The 14,371-nt window shown below is 40.3% G+C and overlaps 1 protein-coding gene across 5 annotated transcripts in view; it reads left to right on the top strand.

Moving 5' to 3' along the window:
- Positions 1 to 14,371, top strand: part of NCOA2 (nuclear receptor coactivator 2) — a 257,624-nt gene that overhangs the window by 123,961 nt on the left and 119,292 nt on the right. Inside the window, exon 1 of one of the 5 annotated variants that reach the window (XM_084620249.1) lies at positions 5,070 to 5,153. The exons of the other annotated variants lie outside the window; for them this stretch is intronic. The gene's annotated coding sequence lies outside the window, so the exon portion shown is untranslated. Of the gene's footprint in view, positions 1 to 5,069; positions 5,154 to 14,371 lie in introns of those variants that run through there. 5 annotated transcript variants of the gene reach the window in all.

The following is a 14,371-nucleotide window of genomic DNA, read 5'->3' on the forward strand; positions in this document are numbered from 1 at the left end:
AAGTCATCTTGAGCATCTCCTCATTGTCAGAGGTCACTCTGCAGCTCTGTGCCTATGCTTCTTCCCTCTCTTGGTTCCTCAATAAATTCAAAACACAACCTAAAGTTAGCTAAAACACCCCTCTTTCTGAGGGTCCAATTTATTCAGCCTCCTGGCTCTGACTTCTCTACTCCCCTAGTGTCAGGATCTTCCCTACAAATCCTTTCTCACTTCCTACAGTTTCCCAAGCTTCCTACTTCCTGCTGCTCTTTACGTGGGAATCAGCTATCCTCTATCAGGCCCCTTCCAGACTGCTAATGTGTCAGGTGGGCAGGAGTGGTTCCTTCATAAACAGGGTTGACTGGCCCCAGGCCTCCAGCTCTTGCTACACAGCTCTTTCAAGTCAAAGATATTCCCCTTTGGAATAAAACCTATAGGGTAAATTCCCTAAAAAGATTTTAAAAAATTTTGTTGGCAGTGTCAATATGGTTCAGTGTCACTATAACTGGCAATAACTGTACCCATGCTGGCCCTCTCAGGAGAAAGGCTAGAATTGAATGACCATGCAGACAGAGTTGCTGTCTTACCTTCCAAGCCACGGTTGAGGCATATTGATGAAATAGTATGAGAAAGCTGGCCCGGGTGCAATCAGCAGGTAGTGGATTGTTGGGGGTGGGCCAGAAGGCCGGCCCCACCTCATGAGGTGTCCTATGCCCACCAGCAGTGGCACCCCTCCTTGTTAGGAAAGCTTCAGTAGTCAAGTCCAAGTTACTCTCTAGGTTCTGGGGTTGCAGTTGGTGATAAGGTACTAATCATAAATTGTAATGGTAGGGTAGAACAGCTTCCTTTGTGCTCATTACATCCCTTTCTGTGTTCACCCAGTTTCAGTCTCCAACTCCCTGTGTATTGTTCCAAAAATTATTTTTCATTTCATTCAAGTTGTCCAAAACTAGAAAGAATGGTAAGTAAGCAAATAAAGCAAAGTTAGAAACCCTCTATTTAAAATAAGAAAAATATAGCTGTAACTGACCCACTTAAGAGGTGCACGTAATTAAATTGAATACTGTATTTGTATTGCTGTGACTGTTTTCCTCTTTCTTGCTGTTTTGACATCCTCACTCATTTTATCATGTCAGAAATTATAATTTCTAAGCTCTTTGGTGCGGGAACTGTTTTTTGGTGTCTACTGTAAAGCGCCTAACTCTTTTCAGATGCTATAAAATGAGATGTGCTTCATTAAGAAACATTAGGCAACCCTTTAATAGTAACTGAGATGCCAGTCTTCAAATGTGAACCTATATGGTCTCAAAACTGTGTAGGTTTTGGGGACATCTAGTCATCCCCAAGCAGTAGTAAGATTCCTATTAAACTCTACTTAAAAGGTCTTAAGGATTTCCAATGACACTGATTTCAATACTTGCTTTGGACGTGTTTATTTGCATGCTTGATCAAACCAAAGATGGCAAAGAGTCCTGTGGCACCTTATAGACTAACAGACATATTGGAGCATGAGCTTTCATGGACTCTTTGCCGCTTTTACAGATCCAGGTTAACACGGCTACCCCTCTGAAGCTTGAAACCAAAGATGGTTTTTCCGGTGTTTAATTACAGAGATCTCCTTGTTTCAATTCAAAGCAGGGTATTTTTTTGATCTTGGACATCTTATTTTTTAACTAATTTTAACTAATTTCCCGTTTTTCCTCTTCGTTTAGCATCCTGCTGTGTACTGCAATCATATATTCCCCCCTCACCCATTTCCTTAGTCCTTTAACTGTCATTCCCTGAGCTGTCTTTTTAAAGGCTGTATGGTTTCAATTCTTTTAATCCTTTATAGGCTTCTTACCACTATGGTGGTGCTTATCTGGACTTTTCTTTTTTTTAATTTACATGTAAATCCTTTCTTTATATTGTACATCTTAGTATTGCCTTTATTACCGCATTGCATTGTTTTTCTGAAATTTTCATCTGCTATTGCCTGTAAGACTGTCTGCAGTACAGTATTATGTCTAGTCAGTGTGCTCCCATTTTATACTTGTTCCTTCCATTTTTACTTCTAAAGTGAACTATTTTGCATTTGTCCTTGTGGAAGCTCATTTTGTTTCTAGTGTCCATCTTTCTAATCTTTCTCTGGCTTCTTGAATATTAGATTTGCCTTCTGCAAATTCACTATTCCTCCCATGTTTGTATCATTGGCAAATTTAATCAGTGTGCTTTGCCACCTTTTTCTCCAGATAAGGAATAAATATGGAAGAATAATGTTGCGTCATTAATTTGCATAGATAAAAAGAAATACAGAGTAAAGATTGCTAAGTAGTGCCTCAGTCATCTCAGAAGAGTTGGTGATTTTACGTACCATGTATACTGCAATACGTAGATACAATGGGACTTTTAAGGAGGAAATGACAAAATTAACCTAGGCATTTGACATTTGTCCGCTTAATTGCGGATCTTACAATTACTGTATATTCTCCTCTCAGTGGGCCAGAGTGCCCCTCCCACATAAAAATGTTCCTCATGTAGATTCTCTAAATCATCCTTTTGGAGGGGAAGGGTGTAAGTGGGATTTGCTATCCTTGATAGCAGGACTATTCCCTTGATGCGGAGACCCCCAGGAAGGAGAGATACAAGCAGAAAAGGCTGTCCAACAGCTGCAGGACTGGATGGGGACAATGTATGCCCTACCAGTCCCACGCAGTCTCCATCCCGTCTGCTTGTGTGGAACCCTATTTACGGGACCTGAGACCTCTTTGCCTGGAATAGCCTTCCAGTAGGAGTTGTGGGGGGGGAAACAATTATTAGTTTGAAGAGAGAGTTGGACAAATTTATAAGTGCAATTGTATGATGGGGTTGCTTGTGATGATAAAGGGGCAGAGCTCAGCAGCCCTGCGGCTCACTTCCAGTTTGTCTTTTATGTCTGTAAAAGCTATTTCAGCTGGCCACCTGCAGGGGGCAGGAAGCCCATCCCACCCACTGCCCCTCCATGTATTCTGTGCTTCGTTTTGTTTTATTTCCTTCCTCTGAAGCATCAGGGATGGCCACAGCTAGAGATGGGACATTGGACGGGAAGGGCCAAGGCTCAGAAGTGGTACAGAGCATTCTCTCTCCCAGGTGCTTGGCTGTCTGGTTCTTGCTCACATGCTCAGTGTCTAGTTGATTGCCATATGTGGGGTCCTGAAGGGATTTCCCCCCAGGTCAGATTGGCAGTGACCTTGGGGTTTTTTTTACTTTCCTCTGTAGCGTGTGCCAGGATTATCTCACTTAATTCTTTCCCTGCCTCTGAGGGGGCCTCGAGCACAGGTGTACCTGAATCCCTCCTATTCTCTGTGGCACATAACAATTTAGTCTTCTATGGGCTGTAATACTTTGGTCTAATTTCGATGGTTGGGTTTAATGTGTGGGGTGATGTTGGTGTCCTGTGATATACAGAAGGTCAGACTAAATGATCTGGTGGTCCCTTCTGGCCTTAAGCTCTGATTCTGACACATGTGCCTATCTAAGGAGGATAATTTGGAATAATATGACATATAGACAGAGAAAGTGGGGGAAATACTCCTTGGTGTTCCCCCCAAAAATTTAGAAAGAGTAGATGTAGGTCATAAAATAGTCCAACTGGGTGCTGCAAAACTCCAGTAGTATTTTACGTAGTGTCTTTTCAGACCAAACTATACATTTACACCTGCACTGAAATGCAGCCACCTCTGGGGTGGAAGGTGGCCACCAACCAATACACTGTGTTGTACTGCACACTAGCTTTGGAGTGGACCAGAGCAAGGTTGTAGGGATCTCATCTCTTTATAACAAGTGCCATGTCTGAAGTGATTATTTAATTTCCATGTAGAAAAGATAGATTCTTGCTTTTAAAGTTTCATGGGAGCATTTTTCTCAATTTGTCTAGTAATATTTAGCTTTGAATTGGCTGTGTGTGTGTGTGTGTGTGTGTACACATATACACACCTTTGCATTGTTCTGACCACCATACCTTTAATAAGCGGGAAAACTCTTGATGGGTGTGGTGCTGAACTCCTTGGATTTGAACCGATGATTTCAGGAAGTCTGGGAATTCGGAAACTGATGCTGACATAACTACACCTGTCCCCTAGAACATATATATATATATATATATATATATATATATAAAGCTTAAATTGCTTATTCTGGGTACTATGTAAAATTAAGATAAAGTTGGAGGCTATTTCCTTGAAAGGAAGGGATGGGTCTAAAAATTGAAAGCATCAGGGATGAACTCCAATTCGTTAGTTGATTGTAGTTTTGTGTAGTTTATAATACAGTAAGTTAATCCATAAAATGTTGCTAAGAGAAAAATATTCATTGCAGTTAAATTTAAATTAAGGATGAAAATTATATAGGGAAAAAGAGGAGAGTAAATCTGGCGTGCTAAATATCCTGCTTAGTTATTCAGTTTCATTTCATGTGAGGTGTTTGTGATCAGAGTGTGTTCCCTAGTGAAGAGAGAGAATTGTGCATCAGAATATTTTCATTAATTATTTTTAGTACAGAAAGTATACATTGTATATATTTCTCTTTAATACGATAGAATGTTGTTTAATTTGTGACAAAAAAGGCACATTATTTCAAGTGAGGTTTTATTTTATTTTTGTTTGGGGTTTTTTGAGACATACCCTTAAAAGCAGGAGAATGGAGGAGGGGGCTTATTCAGTCTATTATCATAAAGCTCTCCTAATGTAGCTTCTGAGTCATGTGACTGCAGAAAAGGCTATTATCTCAATGAAAAGGAAACTGCCTTTTAGAGCAGCAATAGAAAGAACAGAAGCAGGAGGAATTTTCGAGTGCTCCACCATGCTGGATTGTCAAAGGGGGATCTATTTGATCAGAAGCTAGAAAAGGATTAGCGTGGCTAGTTTGTCAGCTGTCATTAGAAGCAGATGACAGAGGAGATAAGCTGCTGTGTGTGCACGTCCTCTCTCAGCATGTGCTTTGGTTTACATCAAGACATAATGTTGGTTTGGGTTAATGGAGGGCTGTTATTCTAAGGCAATAAATTTACTGCTAATTGTCTTGGGCTCTTTTTTTGTTCTTTTTTAAATAAAAAAAGCAAGTGTGATGGATGGGGATTTTATTTACATTCCTATCTAAAGGCACGGAAAAACTGATGAGATCTGCCTTGAACTGCAGCGGCTGTGGAAGATTACAAGGTGTGTTTCTGAAGTGCTCTGACTTCATATTTGGTAATATTCTCGAGGTGTGTGGAGGGGAGGGGGTGTTTTTTGGTTTTAAGCATGACAGTTGTGAATTAATTTTCCTGTGTAGCAAATAGGGATTTGCTAAACTGATTTCTCAGTGATTTGTTATTTGTTGCCTCCTTTAATTACTACAGGTGACTTGCAGTTGTCTTGTGACAGTTGTATGAGGTTATGTGGCTAAATATAATAATGTACAGTATAGAGAAAATATTTCTTGTAAGGCTTTTGCTAATGCCCAGAAAAATATACAAACCCACCTATATATCCCATTCTCAAGGAGAAGGTGGAGCCCAAGAACAATATATTATTTTTCTATTGCAGTAATTACTATTCATTGTTTAAAACTACCTGATAATTCCTGTGCACAGATCACTGGAAAAAAAGGAGGGTGCAGATTAGATTGAGAATCTGTAATAATAATAATAGTCCTTTTTTTTTTCTCACCAAGGCCTAAAACAGGTGAAACACACTGGAACATTAATGAATTTCATGTTGCTGCTGTTATATAACTTTCTCGGTTCTCTAACCTTCCTTATTTTCTTTGTAGTTATCTGATCCTGGTTGCAGAATGACATTCAGTTAATCTTCACTGTGTATTTGTCTCGTGTTGTACATGCTGATGCCATTAACTATCTCGGCTGTGTAGTGTTTTACCTTTCTCTTAACCTTGCAGGGTGCAACACTCAAAATTTTCTCTGAAAAGGGATAGCTAGTACAGAACTCTTAGATGGTGAAGACAGTGGCCCTTTCTGAAAGCTCTTGGAGCCAGAGATTGTCTGGTTTTGTGTCTTGTACAGCACTGGGCATATTGTTGAAGTTTAACGATAAAGAATAGTAATAATCCTACCCTGCCTCCTCCCCCGCCCCCCCCAAAATGGTAAAATAAAATTAATGATCAACACTCACAGGGAAACTAAGCTGAACTTCTGCAATATATTTTTCCTTTTAAGGGCAGGATGACAAAGGTAGTCGTAACAGAGCATTACTGCAGTACCAGTTGGCAGTGTTCTAAAAGTGTGTTATTGAAAAGGTTGTAATGCTTATAATCTTTTTTAATAATTAATTACATACATACATACAAGAATTGATTTTGTTTATTTTATTTAGGAATTTTTAAAAACTCATGCCACTTTGAGACAGAAAGGGAAGGAACATGGTTTTATTATTTATTTATTTGTTATTTAACTAGTATAGCATGTGTTTGAAGATATTTTATTACATGCTGACAGGACACAGAAATGGAACCAAATGACCATTATTTATTTGCTTGTTCTCTTCTGTTTAAGCCTGAATATTTTAATTGCAGCGTACCTATGTTCTGCCAAGTAGACCTGTGGCATGACTGATCTGAGGCCTGGTGAGCCTGTCATGTTCACAGAAGCAAATGTAAAAGCTGCAAGAACAATGAAACTTCCTGTATACTTGTTGTGTTGTTTGTTTCCTTATTTCATTATAGGAGCTCTAATAAGATATAGTATAGGTTCTGCCGAGCATACTGATGATTTTAGCACCTACTTTCTATAAACAAGTATATTTGATTGATTCCATGTTGGAATTGGCCAGGTCTAATTTTAATTGTGTGATGCCCTTTTGATAATATTAAACAAACAGAAATACCAGTAATTAGAATAAAAGAAGCTTCCTGAATAAGCAATATAATTCTGGTGCTGGCAAAGTTCATTTGCTTTATTTGCTTAATAGGACTTTGTAGGGTTGTCAACACTGTAACTCAAAAACCCAGAAATCCAGAGGCCGCTTAGGCATGAGGAAGGGGTGGCTGGGCCAAATTTAAGTGGCATTGCAACACTGTACACCAGGTTGCAGGTGACAACCTGACAACCAACGGCAGTACCCTGGTTGAAATATAGGATAAAAGGTGTCCTGTGCTGATTTAGTATGGGAATAATTCTATTTTATTTAAATAAGGGATGTTGCTTATAATATGCGGCTTTTGGCAACCCTATAATAAGTCCTCCTATTTCTTACAGAAATAACTACCGTATGTGGAGTATTTGAGACTTCAAATATTCTTTCTTGGCCAGAGGAATTTCATTTAGTCCATTGTCCACTATAGATGTTATGCTTCAAAAATCAAACTAGAAGAGCAGTTAAAGAGATTTAACTTACAAAGTTCACTTGATCTTTCTTTCCTCCACTCTTTATTCTGTCATCTCTTCTAGATAAGCCTCTAACGTATATTTGAGGAAGAAAAAACTACCCAAAAGTCTCTTAGGCAGGCAGTCCTCGACTTTAAAATGTTCGAGTTACAATGAACGGCACTTACGTTGTTTTTAAATTGACATCCTGTTTCAACTTCACAACAAAGTCGGTTTCAACTTTACGATACTCGATCTAACATTGTTCCTATGGGAAATTTGAGTTATAATGTTTTCTACTTAAGACGCGATTTTCAGGAGCCAATGGTGTCATAAGTCTGAGGACTGCCTGTAATTTGAAAAACAAAAATTTTACAGTGTCTAAACAAGCTAAATGACTAGTTTGAAAATCCTGCTAGAACCCAGAGTTTCAAGCCACACTAATTAATAGCAAATGCTATAATCATGCCTGATCATGTCAGGTTGAGGAGGTTATTTTCAGCATCTATCATATGAGGAAAAGAAGGGAGAGGTGTGACAGCAACATTGGTAGTTGGAGCCAGCTTCATTAATAAATTAAAGGTATTTGGTAAAGCTGTTATAAAAAGCCACAAATTATGAAAGTTGAGCCAGACTTAAGGATCTGGTGCAAGCTGTGCTGGTTGAGGTGACTGAAGACACATGAAAAAGAAAAATGCATAAAGTGATGGTCACTGTACCTGCCAGGAAATCCCTCCAGAGTCATCTTACTGCATAGGCTCTTCTTTAGTTTGTCCTTATTCATGGACACTTCATTGTGCTAGGGCTAGAGGGAAAGCTTCCTTGGCTTGCACTTTTCTGTTATTGGGAGGTAAAGTTTTACCCTCTGAAAGCTATAGGTAAAAATTTCCTGGGGTACATCACATTTCCAGTAATGGGCTATGTCTTCACTTTCTGTTACGAGATTGTGCTTGACCTAGTGGATAACCAGATAACAGTTTGGGTAATGTACAGAAGAATCAAAGGGGGAACATGCATGTGGAAATGTCAGAGGAAAATTGATCTTTTAAAAAAAACAAAATCAAACCTAGTTTATGTTAAGAGATTTAAATCTCTTGTGTGTGCTTTACTGCACCCTTGTACTCACCATTCCAGTTTCATTTCCTCTTTTTGTACACCCTCATACAAGAGACCACGTATGTGACAACAGAGACTGAGCTCTTCAGTGGATTTGTCATTTCAATTAACAATTGGTCCACGAATTGTTCTGATCAAGCAGCTGTCTAAAGCAAGACTAGTAAAAGCTTCTGTGAGAACTATATTGTAATATAAATACCTGGGTGTTTTTTTGTTTTGCTCTATGTGTGTGTGTGTCCTTCTGAAATTACTCAAAGACTTTAATCACAACTGGTCACAAATATTATGCATTTAATACTCTCTAAGGCAGTGTAATCCAGACTTTTAGTCAAGCACTTCCTTTTAAAAAGAACATGCAATGCTTTCCCCCCCACTATTGCTAATTTAACTCTTCTTTGAACATTAAAAGTACAGCACAGATTCACTGACCATTTTTGGTAGATGTGACTATTGCTTTTCATGTTTAAAAAAAGAGGTGGGTGTTTGGTTTTTTTGGGTTAATGGGACGGGTATAGTAAAGCCTATGGAACATTGTATATGCTCATGCTCGGTATCCCTATAAATAGGAGACTTATATCATGTTTTTATTTATTTCACTACCAAACCCACTGTCATCCTAAAATCTCTTCCTTGGTTGAGCATTGTTGTGTGTAGAGCCCTGCAAATCCACAGATAGCCGCTTTATATCTGCAGATATCCGCAGCTGTGGATGCAGATACTTGTGGACCATTTTTATGGATCTGATGCAGATACAAATTTTGTATCTAAAGCCCTGCAAATCTTTGGATATCCAATTTATATCCATGGACCATTTTTTGCAGATTGCAGATCGGATTCGGATACAAATTTTGTATCCATGCAGGGCCCTGCTCGTGGGGGTACAAAATTTTGTCCACATTTGAATGGCTTGTGGTTTTGAATGCTTGTTTACTGATCTGCAATCAACATTTAGTAGCATTCATTTTAATAATTACCAAGGCAGCGTACTGCTCGCCAGGTCATACATGCTGTAATGGATGAGAGTGGTTCTTACAGATTATTTCAAATGTGTGCCTAAGTTAAGATTGTTTTCTAATTTTAATTTTGCATTGATTGAAACTTGAAAAAATGAAGGGCATTAAAACAATGTCTGTTTTACACAATGTTTGGGATCTCTGTTTCTTTAACAGTGTAATTCTGAATAAGTCATTGTTATTTTCTCTGCAGATTTTGTTTCTTTTCCCATCTATATGGATGGCACTGATTGTGGGTGACTCACTTTGGCTTTGATTCCGGACAGCACTTAAGCACATGCTGAAGTGCTTCCTTATTCAGGAAGAGCACTTAAGCGCATGCCTAACTGAGCATGAGTTTAAGTCTCACTGAAGTCTCTTTGAAAGCTTTTGGGGCTTAAACATGTATTTAAAGTTAGGTGCTTAAATGCCCTTCCTAAATAGAATAGATTTAAGCACATGTGTAAGTGCTTTTCTGTGTTGGGGCCTAAGTGAGTCACCCACATCAGAGCCATTCATATAGATAGAAGAAGAGACTTTAATCGAAGCAAATATTTAGTTGACTTCAGTGGTAAACCCATTGATTTCTGTGGGGTTTAAGCATGTCCTTAAAGTTAAACATGTGTTAAGGTATCCCTGAATAAGGATGCTTTCATAAATTGGGCCTTTAATACTAGGAGGATGTGTACAGTTAAATCCTGTGCGTGTTGATGAGAGAATGGACAACTCAGTACATACTTTGGAAGGGGGTGTCTGTGTGTGTGTGTGTGAGACAGAGAGAGAGAGAATATTTTGTCCGATGGGTTATTAACTCTCAATGATAAAAATGGTAAAATATGTTGTATTATTTAGATCACATGGTATCTGCAGTTCCTGAACATTAGAACTTTTGCTATATACTCTGCAATCAGAATTTGAAATGAGGGGGTCTGAAGCCTGTTAATGGGACTGCACTAGGATCCAGCTAGACATTGCGTTAGCACTATTAAATCACGTTGATACACTTTTTTATAAATGTAATCAAAGGAAATGCTAACCACACATGCTGTTTTAAAATGTAATAACTAATATTGCTACTAGGGAATGTGATTTTTTTCTTTTTTTGGTGGCCAGGCTGGAATTTATTAAAAGCGGTATGCAAAAAGGGAGAAATTAATCTCTCATGCAGAGGGCTTGTGCAAGGCACTCTGCACTTCTTAAACCTGGCATAGGAGCTGACTGGGGAGTCCATGACCGGAACGACTATGCAGGATTGTCTGTGCGTCCATTATGAGCTTCAGAAAGCATCTCTTTACTGGCACTTACGTACAAGGGTATAGGCATGTTCGGGCTATGGCAGGGGTGGGCAAACTTTTTGGCCCGAGGGCCACATCGGGGAATAGAAATAGTATGGCGGGCCATAAATGCTCACAGAATTGGGGTTGGGGTGTGGCGGGGGTGAGGGCTCTGGTTGGAGGTGTGGACTCTAGGGTGGGGCTGGGGATGAGAGGTTTGGTGTGTAGGAGAGTGCTCTGAGCTGGGACCGAGGGGTTCGAAGGGTGGGAGGGGGATCAGGGCTGGGGCAGGGGTGCAGGAGAAGGGGTGCAGATTCTGGCTGGGGGTGAGGGCTCGGGGGTAGGGCTGGGGATGAGAGGTTTGGGATGCAGGAGGATGCTCTGGGTGGTGATCGAGGGGTTTGGAGAACGGGACGGGGATCAGTGCTGGGGCAGGTGGTTGGGGCATGGGGAGAGGCTCAGGGGTGCAGGCTCCGAGCAGTGCTTATCTTAAACAGCTACCGGAAGCAGTGGCATGTCCCTTCTCCAGCTACTATGCGGAGGCGTGGCCAGGCAGCTCTGCATGCTGCCCAATCCTCAGGCACCGCCCCTGCAGCTCCCATTGGAGTGCAGGAAGGGACCATTGGAGCGCGTAGGAGCCAGAGTGGGGCCATGCTGCAGCTTCTGGGAGCCGTGTGGTGCGGCCCTCGACCCAGCGCCCTGGCTGGAGCGCCAGAGCAGGGCCAAGCCGTATGGTGCAGCCCTCGACCCAACATTCTGGCCGGAGCAGGGCTGAGCCAGCGGGATCTTGCCAGCTGGCTTAAAACGGCTCGTAGGCCAGATACAGCTGTGGGCCATAGTTTGCCCACCCCTGGGCTATGGGATCCAAAGGTAGAACCATGACATCCCATGCAACTGGCTCAGCAGGGCTGTGGCTACTATTCCCGCCCATAAGGCTGCCCTACTTACTGTCCCAAGGGTAACAAGGGGGTTTTATCCTCCTTAACCCTTCAGTATTCTACCTTGGGCTTTCTGTGAGTAGAAAGGATTTCATCTGAAGTGAATAACTCCAGATGAGTATGTACAAATAAGTTAGTTAAGTTGAGTTGACACTAACCTGGGAGGAGAGGTAGATATGCTGGAGAGTAGGGATAGGATACAGAGGGACCTAGACAAATTGGAGGATTGGGCCAAAAGAAATCTGATGAGGCTCAACAAGGACAAGTGCAGGGTCCTGCACTTAGGACGGAAGAATCCCATGCACCGCTACAGACTAGGGACTGAATGGCTAGGCAGCAGTTCTGCAGAAAAGGACCTAGGGGTAATAGTGGACGAGAAGCTGGATATGAGTCAACAGTGTGCCCTTGTTGCCAAGAAGGCCAATGGCATTTTGGGATGTATATGTAGGGGCATTGCCAGCAGATGGAGGGACGTGATCGTTCCCCTCTAATCGACACTGGTGAGGCCTCATCTGGAGTAGTGTGTCCAGTTTTGGGCCCCACACTTCAAGAAGGATGTGGAAAAATTGGAAAGAGTCCAGCAGAGGGCAACAAAAATGATTAGGGGACTGGAACGCATGACTTATGAGGAGAGGCTGAGGGAACTGGGATTGTTTAGTCTGCGGAAGAGAAGAATGAGGGGGGATTTGATAGCTGCTTTCAACTACCTGAAAGGGGGTTCCAAAGAGGATGGATCTAGACTGTTCTCAGTGGTTGTTGATGACAGAACAAGGAGTAATGGTCTCAAGTTGCAGGGGGAGAGGTTTAGGTTGGATGTTAGGAAAAACTTTTTCACTAGGAGGGTGGTGAAACACTGGAATGCGTTACCTAGGGAGGTGGTGGAATCCCCTTCCTTAGAAGTTTTTAAGGTCAGGCTTGACAAAGCCCTGGCTGGGATGATTTATTTGGGGATTGGTCCTGCTTTGAGCAGGGGATTGGACTAGATGACCTCCTGAGGTCCCTTCCAACCCTGATATTCTATGATTCTATGAGTTAATTGGCACTGAGTTAAATTGAGTTAAAAAAACATGTAGTGTAGGCATACCCATAGTGTTGGGAGGTGCGTCACAGGTGAAATTCCCCTGTTTCTCTCATGCAGTGACCAATCATACATTTCTGTCTAAGAAGCAGAGAATGTCATTTTAAAATTCACATTTTGAAATCATTAACCTACTAATGCTATAGGTAACCTTCAAAATTACGGTAAGTGAAGGAGTTAAAATGGAAAAACTACTTCTTGGTTCTGCCATTTTACTTGATAGCATATAACATATGGTCATGTCCACAGTTTCTGCTGTATAATCCATCCAGTTTCTCCCCCTGTTGTTGTTTTTTTTTTCCCCCCAAACATCAACTGAGGAGAAATTTTTTTAAAAAAAAACAGGCAAATGTGGTAGTAAATCTATAAAAGCTGGCAATGGGTTCTCAGTGGCAATTAAGTATTTTAAATACACTTAACACACTTTTAAAATTGACTTGCATTTCAAGCTGAAGGCTGTCTGTTTAAACACACACTTTTTTCAATAATACGGTATTAATTTTGTCTCATCTATCTGCTTTTGTTGTTCATAAAAACCTATTTCAAGTTTAAGTAGCTCTTAAATATTGTGCTGCTAAATTATTCTAATCATTAAAAATGTTAGCATTTGTGACACTTTAGAGAAGAAAACACCTAATTTCCTAAGACATCTGTTCAAGGATTTTTTTTTCTTTCTAATGAAAATATTTGCAGGCTTAATACGGTTTCTGTAGCTATGGCTTGATAGTCACCATGTGTGCTGCAATCTAGAAGGGTTTGTTTGTACATTTGTGTTTTAAATAGGGTTACAACTGTCACTAACTGGGTGAATAAGAGTGCTTTGTACACATACAAATCTGTTTTTTTGCTCCTGGCATCTCAGCAGTTATTCCTGTGGAACTGAGATTCAGTTTTTGTCATTTGAATAATGAGAATCTGAAATGGTTCCCAGTATAATGTCAGATAGTAGAATTCTGATCTTGAAGTTTTGACCCAGAATCATGAGCAATATTAGGGTATGGACTCCCTAATCTTATTTTAATAGTCTTTAACATCTTCTTATTGAGAATGTAATGTTTTGATCAAAAAAGGGTTTTGTATCTTTAAGACAACAAAAATCGTGTATGTTATGCAAAGAATGTAACTTTCTTTCTGTGATATGTTACTCTTTGTTGTCTTCTTAAAGCCTCGTCTTGCTATTCCTGGGCATATTAGAGCTGGCTGACGTAGTCTCACGTGTAAGCAGCTCAGTGACTGGCTATATTAAGAGATTTAGCCTATGGGAATACAGAAAGTAGAAGCCATTTTATATTGTTGATCTCAGATTATACAATTTTTTGTTATTATTATTATTTATTATTATTTTTTGCTTGCTTGGAATCATTGATTAAAGCTGCCAGCACTGTGATAGTTGGGTTTGTTAGAGCTGAAGTTTTGAATAACTGAAAGAAAGTTTTTTACCTTTCAAGATTCAGGTGAAAGCTAAAGAATGTGCTCTTAAATATCTGTCTGTAACACAGAACATGAATGTTAGCCATTTATTTGATTGTTACAGTGTGTGTTAAAGAGCTGCTGCTACCCATTTGCAGCCTAATGTGTTTATTACACAGTCTTCCCAGTGGCAACTTGAAGTGTCTCTCAACTAAAAAATTCATGAGCATTTATTGGCTTTCAGTCTGAAAATGGAATATGTCTTC

Source organism: Lepidochelys olivacea (genome assembly GCF_965140295.1).
Source record: "Lepidochelys olivacea isolate rLepOli2 genome assembly, chromosome: 2".
NCBI lineage: Eukaryota > Metazoa > Chordata > Testudines > Cheloniidae > Lepidochelys > Lepidochelys olivacea.